This window comes from Grampus griseus (assembly GCF_964374135.1).
Source record: "Grampus griseus genome assembly, chromosome: X".
In the NCBI taxonomy this organism is placed as follows: Eukaryota; Metazoa; Chordata; class Mammalia; order Artiodactyla; family Delphinidae; genus Grampus; species Grampus griseus.
In genome coordinates, this window is record NC_138999.1 from 130,699,723 (window position 1) to 130,705,325 (window position 5,603).

Below are 5,603 nucleotides of genomic sequence, written 5' to 3' on the forward strand. Positions count from 1 at the left end.
CTTGACCTAACATTTGAATCAAGGAGGAGCCGATGGCGTGTGTATAAACTGGCTGGCTAGAAGGGTGGGGGAGTTTCCAAAGACGCTTCAATGCTATGAGTCAGCAGAGAGAAACACATACACACAAACACACACATGCAGTTTCGATATATCAAGCAGACCAGATGTTCTCTAGAGCTTCCCTTTGAATCCTGGGCTCCATGCCCAGAAAATGGCCTCTTATGCTGTTCTTGTAACCTGACAGCAGCAAAAATCTCTTCCAGGGAAAGGCCACAAGTGACTCGGGTTTTAGCATTGAAAAGGATGTTTATTTAATGACACTGTCTAAACGTTGGTTTAAAAAGAAGTGGGCTTCCCTGGTGGCACAGTGGTTAAGAATCCGCCTGCAAATGCAGAGTGAGACACGGGTTCAAGCCCTGGTCCGGGTCCGGGAAGATCCCACATGCCACGGAGCAACTAAGCCCGTGCACCACAACTACTGAGCCACTTTGAAGCCCAACCCATAGGATGGCAGAAACATTTGCAAATCATATATCTGAGAAAGGTCTATTTTCCAGAATGCATAAAGAAACCTTACAAGTCAACAACAAAAAGATAAGCAACCCAGTTAAACAATGGGCAAAGGACTTGAATAGGCATTCCTCCAAAACAGATGTACAAATGCCGAAGAGGCACAGGAAAGGATGCTCAACGTATTTAGTCATTAGAGAAATGCAAATCAAAATCACCATGAGATGCCACTTCACACCCACTAGGATAGCTAATACAAGCAAAACGAAGCAAAACTAAACCCAGAAAATAACAAGTTTTGGAGAAGATGTGGAGAAATTGGGACACACATACACTGCTTGTTGGGAATGAAAAAATGGTAGAGCTGCTGTGGAAATCAGTAGGGTGGTGGTTCCTCAATAAGTTAAACATAGAATTACCATATGACACTGCAATTCCACTCTTAGATATACGAAAAATTACAGACCAATAGCTTTTATGAATATCGATGCAAAAATCCTCGGAAGAATTCTAGCAAGCTGAATCCAGCAGCATATTATAAATATTACATTCCATGTCCAAATAGGAATTATCCCAGGAATGCAAGGATGGCTCAACATAAGAAAACTGATTAATCAAAACCACATTGATAAAATGAAGGGGGAAAACACCCTCATGATCATCTTAGTTGATGCAGAAAAAGCATTCAACAAAATCTAACAACTTTCATGATTAAAAAACAAACAAAAAACACCCAGCAAACTAAGAATAGAAGGGAAATTCCTCAACAAAATAAAAGGCTTTTATGAAATACCCTAGCTAATGTCATACTCAATGGTGGAAGACTGGAAGCATTTTCCCTAACATCAAGAACAAGAGAAGAATCCTTGCTTTCAGTGCTTCTACTCAAGACTGTAACGGAAGTCCTAGTCAGAGCAATGAGGCAAGAAAAAGAAATGAAAAGCATCGAAGTTGGAAAGGAAGTAAACTACTTCTATTCTCAGATGACATGCTCTTCTGTACAGGAAACCCTAAAGAATCCACAAAACACATTAGAGTTAACAAACGAATTCAACCAAGTTGCAGTATACAAGATCAACACACAAAAATCTGCTGTGTTTCCATATCCTAGCAATGAAAAAATAATCCAAAATGAAATCGACAACAGTTCTATTTCACACAACATCAAAAGGAATAAAACACACAGAGATAAATTTAGCCAAGGAGGTGCAAGGCTTGTGCACTGAAAACTACAAAGCACTGCTGAAAGAAATGAATGATGACCTTAAAAAGAAAAGGGGAAAGACAGCAGATTTTGTGGACGGGAAGACTTAATACTTTTAAGATGGCAATCCCACCCAAAGTTGTCTAGAGATTTAATGAAATCCCCGTGGAAATCGCAATGCTCTGTTTTACAGAAATGTAAAAGCCAATCCTAAATGCATACGGAATTTCAAGTGACCTTGAATAGCCAAAATAATCTTGGAAAAGAAGAAAAAAGTTGGAGGACTCACACTTCCCTATTTCAAAACTTAGTCCAAAGCTACAGTTATCAAAACTATGTGGTACTAGCATAAGGATAGACACATAGATCAGTGGAGTCCATAAATAAACCCATAGATCTATCCCATGGGTTGTAAACCCAAATGAGTTGAAAACAGGTGTTCAAACAGAACCCTGCACAGGAATGTTCACCAGAGCACTATGCCCGACGGGCACAAGGTGGAAGTCACCCAAATGTACATCAGCTGCTGAGCGGATACACATGTGTGGTCTAGCCATGCATTGCAATGTTATTCAGCCTGCTGAATATTATTCAGCCAGGAATATTATTCATTTGGAAGCAGATATATAGTCGTGATGGTGGCCCAGCACCGCCAGTGTATACTTGGTGCCCCTGGATGGTCCGCCATTAGCTGCCTTCTCTGTACAAAGTTCCCATCTGGTGGACAGTGAGAGTTCCACCAAAGAGAGGGTCCAGCGAACACAGTGAGCAGGATCCTGCCAGCGCCATTTCTTTGCAGGCCCAGGACCCCGGCGGAGGGGGTGGGGGCGGGGTGAGGTGGGGTGGAGGAGGGGTTATGGGAAAGCAGTGACCTCACAGGGTGCTCCCCGACCAATGAGGGCCCGGCCTATGGTCGCTAGGATACGGAGGAGGGGCCTGAGAACACCGGTTGTCTAGAGATGTTGGGACCAGCAGGCACAACCGACCGACCCTCATTCCGCCGCACCTCATCCCAGCGCACCGCAGAGCGAGGCCGTCGCAGAAAGCGCGCCCAATGGCCAGCATGTCGGGGAAGAGGGGCCGTCGAGGGTCACCCGGTCGCCGCTCCCACACCGCCGGAGCCGAGCTGTCCTTCTCCGTGAGCCACATGGAGCGCCTCCTGCGGGAGGGCCACTACGCCCAGCGCCTGAGCTCGTCCGCACCCGTCTACCTAGTGGCCATCATCCAGTACCTGGCGGCCAGGGTCCTGGAGCTGGCGCGCCATGAGGCCCAGAACAGCAGCAGGAGGCACCTCACTCCGGAGCCGGTGGACGTGGCGGCCCGCAGCAACGCGCTGCTCAGCGACTTGTTCAGGACTATAGCACCATCTCCCAGGTGGCCCTGGCCCAGCCCTAGCTGCCCAACGACACCTGGGTTCCCGGCCCCCGGGGGGCGCGGCCGTCAGGCGCCAGGTCCTCTCACCGACCAACCGCACAGCCCGGGCGGCCCCGGCCTGCCTGCTGCCTTGGGCACAGTCACTGCGAGTCAATAAAGTGTTTCAAGAGACCCCCTGCGCATGCTTCACTCACTTGGAGTGGGAGGTGGTGGTGGTGGGACACCCCTCGTCGGAGGGATGGGGGCGGGGGTCTGGCCGGAGTTGGGGGGTGGGGGGCGTGGAGTCGGGGGTCACAGACAGAGAGGAGCGGTCTCCCACGGTGACAGTGCATGGGGTGGCCCTGGGTGGGAGAGGCTGGCTGCGGCGGGGCTGGGGGCGGACTGGGGCCTGGGGTGAGGCCGGACAAAAGAAGGCTCCCCCGCTGGCTCTGAGCAAGTCGGAGCCAGGCCAAAGTCCCCAGAGGGACGGGGTTCCTTGCGGCGCTCGACACCGCGAGGGCGGTGTCGTGACAGGGTGAGGGTGCCAAGGCGACCGACCGCCCTGGGTGCGGGAGGCAGGGGTGGGTGGACAGAGCGCTTGGCATGGACTCCCATGGGGCAGGGGCTTTGACGGGAAGATTGAGGCTTGATCGGGATTGGGGTGGGCGGGACACAATCAACACATAGGCAAAGTCAGAATTAGGGTCACGTGGGGTCAAGAGTTTTTGGTTGTGTTCCCCTAGAGATGCCAAGAGATGCCCTGCTTGGCAACCTGCGTGAACAAGCTGTAACCTAGCAACAGTGGGCGGGCGCCCGGCCAGGCCCCACCCCAGCACCCCTGGTTTGCATACGAAGCTTGCACCAGGCACAGCCCCTACCCTCAAGATTCCTGCATATGAATCTTGACACTGGAAAGGCTTTTCTCCCAAACCCTCAATTTGCATATGTGACTTTCGCTGGACCGGGCTCTGCCTCCGATCACTCAATTTGCATGTCACCGTGGAAATGGCGGTTTAGCATAGAAAGCTAGAGTAGTAACCACGTGTGAGACACACGTTTTAAAATTAATTCTATATGTTTATGCCTTACGTGTTTTTGATTAGTGAGAAACTTTATGCCTACTGCTTCCCTGATAGGGTACTAGCCTTTTAATGAAATTTAATTTCTTCATTTTTAATAATGAGAGTGTAATACCTGCCCACCATTTCAGAATAGTGGTTAGAAGAGTTAGAGAGAAATTACATATATTCGATATATAAACCTGATATATAATATATAACATAAAATATATTTTTAAAATATATAAAAATATAATTGTGCTAAAAGAAGAATTTACCAAGTAGTGGGGATAGTACTGCATGCAGTCCATGGCACTCTGTTATTTCTTTTTTTTAATATTATGCAATAAAATCACCCTCTTTTGGAGCCCAGTTCTACGAATTTAGCACATGTACATATGTGTGTATCCACCACCACATTCAGGATATGGAACAGCTCCAGCAACCCAGGAAAGTCCCTGGTCTGCTGGCCCCGTTTAAGTGCTTGATTTTTGCTAAAATAACGTTTGTTACATAGAGTCCTGGGTGGGGAGTTGGATGGTGAGCCAAGATTCAACAAAGACCACAAGGGAAAGTGAAGTAGAGAAGTTTATTACTGTACTCACAGGTCCTGGATGAGGTACACAGCACACCTGGAGGGCCACACAGGAGGTCAAGGCAGGGTACAGGCAGAGGGCAAGCAGCAGGACCTGCAGCTTATGCCTTTATTAGGGTCCATAGGTGATGTGTTTCTGAGGTTCCCTGGATAAGGCCAGATTGGCAATTCAAAACCATAAAAAGAGCAGGGTTTTCGTAAGCTCTGTTGGAGTCCTATCTAAGGGACCCACAAGGGGAAGGAGCTGGGAGGCGGAAGAGACTGTTTTATCACCAGGGGCTTTGGGGAACTCATATCAGTTACACTTTCTTGTGACTTAGCTGGCTGCCATCCAGGGCATGCCCTTGAGGTTAGGTTTCAGTCCACCCAAGGCCCCTGCAGGCCCCTTAGCCACACAAAAAGAATGCAGAGGCTGCGATATTATGGAGTAGTTTAAACTCTCAACAGTTGTCAAACTCTTTCTTCAGACCTAACCCTTGACAACCACTGCTCTGTTCTCCATCTCTAAAAACTGCCTTTCCCATATGTCTTGCAAGTGGATTCATAAAGTGTGTCAGCTATTGAGGTTGGCTCCTATCACTAAACATACTGCTTTCGAGGTTCATCTAGATTGTTACGTGTATCAGTAGTTATGTTCTATTGTTGAGTAGTATTCCATTGTGTGCATGTACCACAGTTTGTTTACCCGTTGGCCTATTGTAGGACATTTTGGTTGTTTCCAGGTTTTGCAAATTTTTAATAAAGCTGATATGAACACTCATGGATAAGTTTTTGTATGAACTTAAATTTTCATTTCTCTTAGGTAAATACCCAGGAGCTGGACTGCTGGGTCATATGAAAAGGCTCCTCAGATCTCTTCCCAATTAGCCTCATCCTCATCCCC